At 37.4% G+C, this 13217-nt stretch overlaps 1 protein-coding gene across 1 annotated transcript in view; it reads left to right on the top strand.

Moving 5' to 3' along the window:
- Positions 1 to 13217, top strand: part of LOC106077154 (zinc finger MIZ domain-containing protein 1-like) — a 389001-nt gene that overhangs the window by 6126 nt on the left and 369658 nt on the right. Inside the window, exon 3 of the mRNA XM_056021400.1 lies at positions 8503 to 8583. The gene's annotated coding sequence lies outside the window, so the exon portion shown is untranslated. The remainder of the gene's footprint in view (positions 1 to 8502; positions 8584 to 13217) is intronic.

The raw sequence follows: 13217 nt of genomic DNA, 5'->3' as shown, positions 1-13217 counted from the left end.
TGACCTACGTATTTGACATTCAATTAATGGGGAGTAAAGTCCAGTTGTTCATCCTTTTTTTTCCTCCCTTTTTTCTTCTTCAAACTTTGTCTAAATCTTCTCCGCCCTCCACTCTCCAGTAGATATTTAGTTGTGAAAATGATCGTAAAGTTGAAAGGAAGTTATCATTTAGCTAAACCTTGTTTGCATTACTGCCAGAACATTGAACGATAAACCCAGGCAGCAGAAATAACATTGGTTCTATTACTCAATGTGAGCTTAAAAATAAAACGTCAAATACCCTATTCACGCTGGGAACTTCACGTACTCTCTAATGGCCTCTAAATGTTTAGACTTATATTGGTTTTAAGCTAAATTTTTCAATGTAGGTCGCTTAACGTTTAAATAAAATCTTAACTTTTCATTGACGAAAGAATTGATGATAAATTGTACTCAGTCATTATTTTCAACAAGTTATTTGAACATCTTTCTGCTTCCTTCTGTCCCATAGACCTCAGTTATTTGAACATCTTTCTGCTTCCTTCAGTTCCATAGACCTCAGTTATTTGAACATCTTTCTGCTTCCTTCAGTCCCATAGACCTCAGTTATTTGAACATCTTTCTGCTTCCTTCAGTCCCATAAACCTCAGTTATTTGAACATCTTTCTGCTTCCTTCAGTCCCATAGACCTCAGTTATTTGAACATCTTTCTGCTTCCTTCAGTCCCAAAAACCTCAGTTATTTGAACATCTTTCTGCTTCCTTCAGTCCCATAAAACTCAGTTATTTGAACATCTTTCTGCTTCCTTCAGTCCCATAGACCTCAGTTTTTTGAACATCTTTCTGCTTCCTTCAGTCCCATAGACCTCAGTTATTTGAACATCTTTCTGCTTCCTTCAGTCCCATAGACCTCAGCTATTTGAACATCTTTCTGCTTCCTTCAGTCCCACAGACCTCAGTTATTTGAACATCTTTCTGCTTCCTTCAGTTCCATAGACCTCATTTATTTGAACATCTTTCTGCTTTTTTTTCAGTTCTAAACACCTAAGAACTTCGCACTTAAAGCTATATCACTCACTAATGTATACGTTATTTCCTTTATTCAATATCAAACTCAATAATTAATTACCAATAATTATTTGACTGATTGTTTAAATTTTTAATTGATTCATGTTTGTTTTTATAAGTACAATAAATTATTGTTTGGGAATAACATTTTCAATAATCTAAGGGGACTTAACCCTACTTATTTAGCCGTACCTGTGAATACTGAAGAATTAATTTCCCTTGTTGGTATCAAACAAAATAATTAATTACCAGTAGTCAAATAGACTAATTGTTTTTTTTTTTTATTGATTCATGTCTTATCTATGCCAATGAATATTTTGTGCAAAGTTTCTTTTTGACCCGAGAATAGTTGCGGGAGAAATAACTTGTAAAAAGATTGAGTATGAAAAAAAAAAAGAATACAATACATTAAAAACTAGTAACAAAATAGAAAACCTTCAACACTAATTCTCTCACACTTTTTAGATAAAAGAGCTAGTGCATGTGTGTGTTTGTGGGTTTTCTTTAAAAATCGCATAAAAAATATACGTTTATAAATGTTTAAATGCATATGGCATCTGTCTAGAGCGGACGGTAAAATAGTTTAATTTTAATCTCAAAGAGGTTGGCGGATCAAGACTTTGAGAATGACTAGTCCACCCATTAAATCGGTTAGCTGACTTTCCGTGTGGTATCCGCGCTAGATTGTCGTTCGGATGTACTTGATGGTCCCGGGTTCATACCCTACCATCTCCCGTCATCCTGCGGGAGGTTTGAACTAGCATGAAATGATCTTCAAATTCAAAGTCGATTTTAGAGAATGCATCGATCTCTCCCCCCTCCTTCCCCCTATCTATCTCCCTCACTTCTTTCTCTGCCTCCTCTCTCTCCCCCTCTCTTTCTCTCAATCTCCCCCCCCCTTCTCTTGTTCTCCAACGGAACTTCTCTGTGTTTGTATCTTGATTATTAAAATCATCTATACACATAGACGTCTTCAACAAGAACGCCCCAATCATTCTTAACTACAGCGCCACGATACTCTAAGCCAATCAAGACGCCATGGCCAGGTGGAACACACAGTGTTCTATAAGTTAATAGACTTGAAGATTAGTTGTACGTCTATCTTTATGGTCAAAACATGTTGCCATGGTAACGTTGATACAAAGACACTAGAGATCTCGTTCTAAAACTGTCTCTCTAAATGTCAGGCAGATCGCATAGCAAGGCTATGAAGTCGCCATTGTTTGATCAATTTCCACTTTTTTTTTTTAAACACTTCGCAGAAAAACTTTATTCAAATTACGTAAATACCTTTTTTAAATATCATTTCTAAAACATTATTTTTCACAATGAAAGCAAAATTTAAAAAATGTCAAAGAGAGAGAGAAAGAGAGAGAGAGAGAAAAAGAGAGAGAGGGGGATCAAAAGAATGATGTAGTGTTACATAGCCTGAACTAGTTGAAATGTCTGGAGTAGTATTGAAAGAATCGAAGAAACGATTCAATAGTCCATCTCTAACACTTCTAGGGCCTAAATTGCATAAAGTAAAACAAAAGTCATGATAGGTAAAGTATGATTAAATTATCCACTTAGAAATATCCTTGTGTCAGTTCTGCAGCAGTACCGCCCTCTCAATCTATTTAGGTCCTTTTTTTTTTTGAAGATGTCAGTCACGTTTCGACCACTTGTGCTGATATAGAAATTATATTGTCAGTGGTCGAAATATCTTATTGAGTCCTAAATACAATACTTATGTTATAAGCAGAGAAAGTTTATATCAGTGGATCGCCATTTTATGCATCATGTGGGTCACGTGGCGAGACCAATCATCATAGAAGGCCTCAACACTGACGTGAACGTCGAAACCTGTGGGCAGTGGAGAGATACCAATAGCTCGTTGTCATGTCGTACATACCTGTGACGTGGCAACGAGCTATTGGTTTCCACTGCCCACAGGTTGCGATGTCGCAGGTCAGTATTGAGGCCCACTATAACGATTTGTCACGTGAGTGGCCGATAGGCTAAAACCATTCGGATGCCTTTTAAGAGGACTTGAGTTCAAAACTCGACTCGAGACGAGTAGTGCTGAGCGCCTAAAGGCAGCACGGAAACCTTCTCCCAGGTCCACAAAAGAGATTGCACCAAGCGCAGTGAGAAGGTTATAACCTTGAAAGGTGTGCTGAACAAAAAACAATAGCAATATAAATAAAAAAATTACGACTTGAAAGTCGCCCAACTCTGGCTTTAATAGAGTAGCGCTTTAGTAAGCCGCCTAACTTTGGCTTTAATAGAGTAGCGCTTTAGTAAGCCGCCTAACTTTGGCTTTAATAGAGTAGCGCTTTAGTAAGCCGCCTAACTTTGGCTTTAATAGAGTAGCGCTTTAGTAAGCCGCCTAACTTTGGCTTTAATAGAGTAGCGCTTTAGTAAGCCGCCTAACTCTGGCTTTAATAGAGTAGCGCTTTAGTAAGCCGCCTAACTTTGGCTTTAATAGAGTAGCGCTTTAGTAAGCCGCCTAACTTTGGCTTTAATAGAGTAGCGCTTTAGTAAGCCGCCTAACTCTGGCTTTAATAGAGTAGCGCTTTAGTAAGCCGCCTAACTTTGGCTTTAATAGAGTAGCGCTTTAGTAAGCCGCCTAACTTTGGCTTTAATAGAGTAGCGCTTTAGTAAGCCGCCTAACTTTGGCTTTAATAGAGTAGCGCTTTAGTAAGCCGCCTAACTTTGGCTTTAATAGAGTAGCGCTTTAGTAAGCCGCCTAACTTTGGCTTTAATAGAGTAGCGCTTTAGTAAGCCGCCTAACTTTGGCTTTAATAGAGTAGCGCTTTAGTAAGCCGCCTAACTCTGGCTTTAATAGAGTAGCGCTTTAGTAAGCCGCCTAACTTTGGCTTTAATAGAGTAGCGCTTTAGTAAGCCGCCTAACTTTGGCTTTAATAGAGTAGCGCTTTAGTAAGCCGCCTAACTCTGGCTTTAATAGAGTAGCGCTTTAGTAAGCCGCCTAACTTTGGCTTTAATAGAGTAGCGCTTTAGTAAGCCGCCTAACTTTGGCTTTAATAGAGTAGCGCTTTAGTAAGCCGCCTAACTTTGGCTTTAATAGAGTAGCGCTTTAGTAAGCCGCCTAACTTTGGCTTTAATAGAGTAGCGCTTTAGTAAGCCGCCTAACTTTGGCTTTAATAGAGTAGCGCTTTAGTAAGCCGCCTAACTTTGGCTTTAATAGAGTAGCGCTTTAGTAAGCCGCCTAACTCTGGCTTTAATAGAGTAGCGCTTTAGTAAGCCGCCTAACTCTGGCTTTAATAGAGTAGCGCTTTAGTAAGCCGCCTAACTCTGGCCTTAATAGAGTAGCGCTTTAGTAAGCCGCCTAACTTTGGCTTTAATAGAGTAGCGCTTTAGTAAGCCGCCTAACTCTGGCTTTAATAGAGTAGCGCTTTAGTAAGCCGCCTAACTTTGGCTTTAATAGAGTAGCGCTTTAGTAAGCCGCCTAACTTTGGCTTTAATAGAGTAGCGCTTTAGTAAGCCGCCTAACTTTGGCTTTAATAGAGTAGCGCTTTAGTAAGCCGCCTAACTTTGGCTTTAATAGAGTAGCGCTTTAGTAAGCCGCCTAACTTTGGCTTTAATAGAGTAGCGCTTTAGTAAGCCGCCTAACTTTGGCTTTAATAGAGTAGCGCTTTAGTAAGCCGCCTAACTCTGGCTTTAATAGAGTAGCGCTTTAGTAAGCCGCCTAACTCTGGCTTTAATAGAGTAGCGCTTTAGTAAGCCGCCTAACTCTGGCCTTAATAGAGTAGCGCTTTAGTAAGCCGCCTAACTTTGGCTTTAATAGAGTAGCGCTTTAGTAAGCCGCCTAACTTTGGCTTTAATAGAGTAGCGCTTTAGTAAGCCGCCTAACTTTGGCTTTAATAGAGTAGCGCTTTAGTAAGCCGCCTAACTTTGGCTTTAATAGAGTAGCGCTTTAGTAAGCCGCCTAACTTTGGCTTTAATAGAGTAGCGCTTTAGTAAGCCGCCTAACTTTGGCTTTAATAGAGTAGCGCTTTAGTAAGCCGCCTAACTTGACTTTCTATACAGAACGGTTTATTGAGCAACTAAACAGCTTTCACATAGCAGCTCTGAAATAAGTTACTGTTGAAGATGCTTGAGTTTAAAATTCATTGGCAGCAAACAGCTGGTTTATGTTTTGTGAGATAAAAAAAAAAGGGGGAATTAAAGGAAGTGGGTGTCAGATCTGCTGGGATCTGTTTTAATTTTGTTGTCATCTTCTAGAATTATGATTTAATTTGAAAAAAATAGCAAGAGGTTAGTTTTAGAATATCTGTCAAGTTTTAAGTAGTCTCTTCAAAATCATTTGGCAGTCACTTGAATTTTCTTTCCATTCTGTCACCACCTGCAAACATGCTCGTGTACTAATGAATGATGGGATACGACTTGTCATCAAATAACATAAATCTTTTCAAATCAGGTATCCGTTACTTTTCTATTTCATCGCCCATATTCACTCCCCTTAATCTCGCGAAACCATATACAACAGTTTCCCGCATCGCACTATTTCTTGTTTTTCTTATTAGTAGCGCTACCCACTGAACCCATCTCTCTGCTTGTCTCTCTCTCTGTCTCTCACTCTCTCTGTCTCTCACTCTCTCATACTCTGTTAATGTTATTGATTCCTCTGACCCGTGATTCAAACGGCGCAATACGCTATTATTATGTTATCCTAAGACATCTTCTTATACACGACGCCTCTGGACACTGGGGGCCTGGGATGCGGATAAGAGAGGAGAAATGGGGAGGGGTGGTTGAGGTCGCACGATTCCCTAGTGTCGGAAACTTGGATTAAAGACATAATCTGACCACGCTTTTTTTTTTGTTCTCTTTCTGGCTAAACAAATTCAACTTTCATTGATTGGCATTCTCAATAATGCAGGTCCTTCTATTTCTCGGATTCTCAATCTCAATAATGCAGGTCTTTCACTATTTCTTGGATTCTCAATCTCAATAACACAGGTCTTTCTATTTCTCGGATTCTCAATCTCCATAACATGGGTCATTCACTATTTCTTGGCTTCTCACTCTGAATAGTAGAGGAGTCATTAGACTACTGATAGGTTATCACGTTCAGTAATACATAGGTCATTACACTTCTCGATGGGTTCTCTCTGTTCATCACTCTGGTCTTTAATTCTTTAGTTTGAATGGAAGGATTTGATTTGTTTCGTCTATGTGGTCCTCATAATTCGCTCTTGTATAATTTTAACATACATTTCTAAAGCACTCATGAAAGACTGGGCGGTACGTATAAAGTAAATCTTACTGTAAGAATCTGTAGATTAACTCGTCGGCAAGCTCACATTTGAAAGGTCTATTTGTTTCCTAAAGCCAGCTGTTGTTTATACTGTACCTGCGTGACAAGCAGATACAAGTCACGGGACAAAGACCCCCCCCCCCCCTGATATCCTGCTATAAAAGAGTCGCCCCGCTATTAGAGAAAACACCTTCAGCCAATTCATCATTGCGTTTATCCACGGCATTAAGTTACTGTCCTCACTTCCATAGTCTACAGACATTTATAACCACTGCGGTGTTTGGATTCTTTTAGTGGATCATAGACATATATTTATATAAAGAGGGGTTAGGTTTCACCTCCTTCCCCCCCCCCCCCCCCCATTTCTCTCTCTCTCTCTCTCTCTCTTTGGATCATTTCCTGTATAATTTTAAAACTTTCTAGCATTCAAACATTTCTGTCAATAAATAGCACTGCAGTAATGTAAGGGGGACAAAAGTGAGGCGTTATTCGCTGCACACTGTTGGATTGATGGACATAATGTGAAGCGGGATTAGATCTAGATTGTTTTTTTTTTCTTTTTTTTTTTTCTAAACTGGTTTGCTAAATACGGTGTGCAAATAAAGCACAGTGTGAAGGGGAAAAAAAAAGGGGGGGGGGGGGGGTTGCGCAGGAGACGCAACAAAGAGCGTGACTCCAAAGGGCCTTCAATTATGTGAACATAACTCCGGTAGCGCCCCCTTAGTTGTTGTGTAGAAAGTTGAAAAGAAGAAATGGGAACAGCAAACAAATCGAAAGGGTATACGAGAGAATGTGTGTGTGTGTGTGTCTGTTTCTTGAATGTGCACACATATTTCAACGGTGTTCCCATACAAAGACAACTCCAGTCAAGCGTGTCATGATAGACATTTTGCTAGCGTGTTAACGTTTCCAGCTGAAGGGCCAGTGATATACTTAGGTGTCGGAGTTAAAATAGAAAAGAACTGACGTTTGAGTTTATTAAACAGACTGAAGAATGCGCCAAAATCTGGCAAGTGTAGTTATGTTGACTTACCTAATCAAACATACTTTGGTTTAACCAAAAAACCAACAGAAAAGAAAATGTACAAAAAAATATTTTGAACAGAGAAACTAAATGCTTGCTGATTTAATTTTGTTTTGGCGAGAAATTAAAAACCAACGTAAAGACAATACATTTCTGAAAAAAAATATTTACAGGACAGAAATAATAGTTTGTATTGCTCGAAATGATTGGGAAATTCGCGTATGTTTCGATTACAACCGAAACGAAATTGTGGCACATGTAAGCACTCTTCAGAAATGAAATAAGCCCAACACTCTTTCAGGGCATCACACAATCTTCGTAATCAAATAGTAATACACAAATCAAACTATAAGACAGACTTTAAGTCCTTTGTAACCACACTGGCATAAAGTCGTTTATAATACACATACCACACAGCCGTGAGGTCGTTTATAATACACATACCACACAACCGTGAGGTCGTTTATAATACACATATCACACCAATGGTCGCCCGCAGGATTAAATTATTTTTTTTCAAGGGGGTGCAAGTTGCGACCTATGGCTTTAGACGTAGCTTTAACGTTCTTATTACATTCTAGTTACGCACATTATTAAAGAATAAGAACTAGTGCGCCCCCCTTTTTTGTCTATGTGATACTTTAAAAAATAAAAAGACTGGAAACGTTGACTGTGGCTATCGAAAGTGTCCATAACTTTTCTGAAGAATTTGCTTCTCATCGCGATGGACAAGCTGGCAATGAACGCTTATTGTGCACAATGCTGAGAGTCTTCTTCACGTTCCAGCTCTTGCATTGTTTTAGGAACCCTAACAAAAAATCCTGTTTTGGAGCTCCGTTGGCAAAAGGGACAGTGGTAAGATCACTGCTCTCCGGCAAGAAGCTCTCCATCCACTTGACCCCAAAATGCGTTGGTTCTCCATCCCTTTGGATCTGGTCAGTATGGAAGAAAGGTGATTGTTGACGAGTGGGCAGCCCAGCATTCTCAAATCTACCTCCCAGGCTTTCCCTTGAAAAATCAAATAAATAAATCAAACTTCTGAGACCATAAAACAAAAGTAAACCTTTTATTTACTTTAATGTAACAATGATCATATCTTGACAATAACATTTCTATAAACTTATTAACATTCGTCATCATCATCATCTGTCTCTTGACTGTCATTGTAGGGGTATACAGTAACAGCTCGAGTAACCTAATCCCTCCATTCAGTCCGGTCAGCGGCTGTTCTTAGCAGAATATCAAGAGAGGTCAGTTCAATGTTATACGTTGTCCAACATTTTGTGACAGAATAATCAATAATATATACGAGCATTAACATAAAAAAAAACTCAAACTACTTAGTCACAATAAACCTTTAATTGGAATAATTTGGATAGTAAAATTTAATGAAAGAAAAGAGAATTTCATAAAGTTCATATTTTGTAATTTAATCGAAAATGGTAATAATATAAACAAATAAAACTGGATAAATATTTATTTTATTGGAAGTTTAAGTTTTTGCTTTAAGCCAATCATCTCTATTTTGAACGCCATAATGTGTAAAAAAAAATAAAACTGCAGTATTGGTTTGAAATCGAATTTATCGAAATTTGTGTACCAATTGATGACCTCTCCATTTAGTCTTCCGATCTTGTGTTGTTTTTGTCATGTGAACTAATCAATGTACATGTTTAAATTACAGACATTTACAGGGAGCATAATAAACCTACTCTTAAGACATTTTGAGAAATAAAATAAGGATGAGGGGTGTAAAAGGAGAGAAAGAGTGCGGTTGGAAATACAGCTGGTTTGTAATAGTTAGAAATTTAATCAGGCAACTAAGAAAGTTCGTGTTGTTGCAGTAAAAACAATTTAGCGGCCTCTAGTGGACCACAATTATACCTATGGAGTTCTAGAGGCAGCTTTTGTTATTTCTGAGGACTATGAACATGGAGAATCCTTAGATGGCAATAGTGCTTCTCATTTGTTGACGTGACTACTCAAGTCTATCTTCCTTCATAACAAATTGACATTCAAAATATGATAGCATCCAATGCAAGAGCTTCTGATTGTCACATGTCAGGGTAGGCTCTCGTAGCATTGTATACAATAACACTAACAACTCCCTATTTAATCTATTTTTAAAATAAACGAAATTTAAAAAATAATACTTAAAAAAAGGGGTAGAACTGAAGAAAACTTTATCTAAGGGGAAGAACTGTATATTTATTGTCGTATCTATCCATACTGTATCTTAAACATTATCAAACTAAATTAATTAATAACCACTAATTAATTACCTTTTTTTTTATTCATTCATAATTTGTTTGGAACAAATAGTCTGACAGCCAGGCAGACAGACAGAGTGTTATGTCATATGCTGTCTAAAAATTATGCATAAATATGTGAATAACATGTGCATTCTCTCAATGGGTGCCAAAGTTTGAAAAGAGGAAATATGCGTTCTTATTTCTCTTTTTTTCTTTTAACCAAAATTATTAGTTTGTGCATACATTTTATCTATAAATGGCACACACGCATACGCACAAATTAAAAACTTCATATTAAAAAAATAAAAAAGCAAACAACTCGCTTACAGAAAACAAAAAAGGAGACTTTGCTGCTGTTTGAGGAGAAATCATAGTTGTAATATAGCTCTTTTGGTTTTCGAGATCTAAACGTGACAGACAGACAGACAGACCTTAAAAACTAACGTCTTTTCCCAGCTGAAATACACTTGTATTGTTCTTGCAGAACGATATGTATAATTTGAAAGTAAAATATATAAATCTTTAATTTTATCAGTTATTTCCCTTGGACCGTACTAAAATAAATTGAAAACGCAAACAAGATTTTATTCCATTTAATAGAAAAAAAAACGTATTATTTACTTTAAATTGTGACCTTATGTTTCAGAATTCAATCTGTATGCAAAATTCTTGATAAAGTAATATTGAATATTATGTTTTGAATTTTTATTGAATGATAATGTTCACTAATATTAAATGCTTCAATGGTTTACATCCAATCATTCAGAGACATGAAAGACGTGTAAACGATGCAGTCTTTTGTCACTGCAGAGGTCCCATAATGGAGTAGCTGTAGCAAAACATTGGGCTCTCACTCTCTCAACAAGAATGTGTCGCTAAAATATATCTAGGGTGATTTCTTGCAAGGTGTGAGGTCCATCAATTTTATTAAATGGGTCATACATTGATCATTCGATACGACACTTAACAGATAATGAAGTCATATTTAAATATGTCCCCTGGATGACTTACAAATGTTCTTCCCACTAGACTTGTAATTCGCTTATGATATTTCTAGATCAGAAAAATGGAGTGCAATTTTAAATACATAAAAAATTCAATTTAAGTTGTTTTCAAATTGAATGTTTTTAAAATGGTAAAGTCCAGTAGAGTTAGTGATTTTTGTTTCTTGTGTATTGATTCAAGCACTCCCACCAATAGTGTCACCAAAGCGTGCCTCGACTGACCCAAGCGTAATAACATTTGCACTTTTCTACTGCATTGATTGGAATTTATTACTGGAAATAAAATACAATGGGTTTTTATCGATTACTGGACAATTACACGTCTAGGCATTAGAACTGGACAAGGGGAAGTGAGGGGCGGGATAGTGGAAAGTACATGTGGTTGTTATACTGTAGTGTCGCTGGCTGTTCTTTTGACATGACATCTTGGTTTCATCCATGGTAGCTGTAGGGAGTTTATATTCAATATCAATATGCTTAGAAGTGTTGTTTGTGACCTCCAAAGATTGTTGTTGCTTTTGACGTCATGAAAGTGATGTTATCTATGACGTCCAAAGATTGTTGTTATCTATGACGTCAAGAGAGTGCTACTTGAAACGTAGAAAAGGGTTGTCTATGACGTCTAGAGCTTGTTGTTCTCTGTGACGTCTAGAGCTTGATGTTCTCTGTGACGTCTATAACTAGTATTGTTGTTCTCCAAAAACGTCTCAATGTCAGAGTAAATATTTTGCTAGGTTCATTCACTGGATTGCTTGAGACAGTTCACGCGTGACATTGTTCTGACTTAATTTATCAAGTTCTTTAACCAAGTTCACATCCCATCGAGTTGTATATACAGGCCAGTCACAATATAATACAGGGTATCGGTAACAGGGTTAGACGGAATTTAAATTTTAGCCGCACTGGATTCTCACTCCATATCAAACTCTATCCTGGATGTTTTCAATTCTTGGGCAATGTAACTCTCAGGTTTGAGCAACTTTTTAAAAACATCCACTACAAATATGACACAAAACATTGAGTGAGACATTAAGTTTAGTTTTAAGTTTTTGGGCTCTTCTATTCATCAAAATGAAATGTTTGAATATCTTATTTCTAGTCGGGCAGGACACGAACAAGGAAGTATATATCTATATTAAAAATGGACTTACATAAGAACGACAGCGTAATCTTAGGAAATACGTTTCTAAAAATTAATGCTGTCCGTAATACGTAATACTGAGACACTTTTCAATGGAATCAGACTTTATACTTCTATTTTTGGCAGTAGTGTTGTTGTTTTCTAAGGAGACATCCATGAATTTGTCCTTTTCATTACTTTGCCAGCTTAACTTGCTTCTTAAAACGTGTCTTCCAATCACTGACCTTTAACCTACTTTATGAATATTGCCACAATGTTATAGAGATCTCTAATGCACATTTCAAAGACCGTGGCAAGCTTAAGGGAAAAAAAATAATGACACTACAGAACAGATCAATAACTTCGAATCAAATAGAAGTCGTTTATTTTGACCTGTTTCTCTTCTCAGTGACTGCATTCCTTTTCACAAGATCAAAATGGTTCACTTCTGCAGAAGATCATGAACAAGTCCCTTCACCTAAACTCTGCCAACGATCAAATTGGACGAAACGCTTTCAGACACGATTGGCGAAGTGACATTATTATAAAGTGGGTCACGGCGCAGACGACCGAACTTGTTTCTAGCGTATTGTCTGGAATTGATCGGAAAATTTGATTGAATATCGGCCCCAGAATGGGTTCAATTGTTGTGAAGTAGAGATAGATTTGTAAAGGGCGACAATCTTGGGATTGTGTGGAATGGGTTAAGAGAGCTACTTGTAGACTGCCTACTGTTTGGCTTTCTTTCTTTCTTTTGTTCAAGTAACATTTTGCCTTGCAACGTATTGATCTAATCTTGTCAATCTGTATGTGTGCAGCTTTCAAAGTGGACCCCTCCCCCCCACCTCTTTTTTTTTAAATTTATATAATCTCCAGTAGTTGTATGATTATGTTAACCCTCTATGCCTCTGTGTTGTGTACACCAGCTTCACAGTGTGACAGACATTGTATAGGAAAGGCAAATTTGTAACCATATTAGCAGGATATGCGTAGGAGGGTAGAGTTTTATCTTTTTTTTGTATTGATGATGTATAATCTCGAGAAGTGACTTAAGTATCTAATGTTACTCCCTGCAACAATTTCATGGGTACTTTAAAGAAGTATCTTTAGTGTCTGAGCCCCAAGTCCGCGCTGTCCAGACACCGTTCTACTTCGAATGTCGGAGAACAATTAGGTTATCGTAACTCATGCATTCATTATTGCAGCAGGCAGCAACAACACTAAAGAGTTTCTGTATTTTTTTTAAAACTACGTAGTTTATTTTGTAATGATAAAACCCTTGGATAAACGTATCTAGTCTCTATCTAAAAGCAAGTGACAACGATACATTCTTTAATAAGAAAATTTGAGAATAGTATTTTTTGTATCGCTCTCAACATTCATTATTTATCCTTTGTGCGTGTGTATCAGAGAGAAAAAGAGAGAGAGAGAGAAACCTGCTTCAGAGTTTTTGTCGGACAGGAAATGTACTGTTTCCCACCACAGCATACAACTCTGGACAATATGGT

Source organism: Biomphalaria glabrata, chromosome 2, assembly GCF_947242115.1.
Source record: "Biomphalaria glabrata chromosome 2, xgBioGlab47.1, whole genome shotgun sequence".
NCBI lineage: Eukaryota > Metazoa > Mollusca > Gastropoda > Planorbidae > Biomphalaria > Biomphalaria glabrata.
The sequence above is the reverse complement of the archived record's forward strand: the minus strand, read 5'-3'. Positions and strand labels throughout refer to the sequence as shown.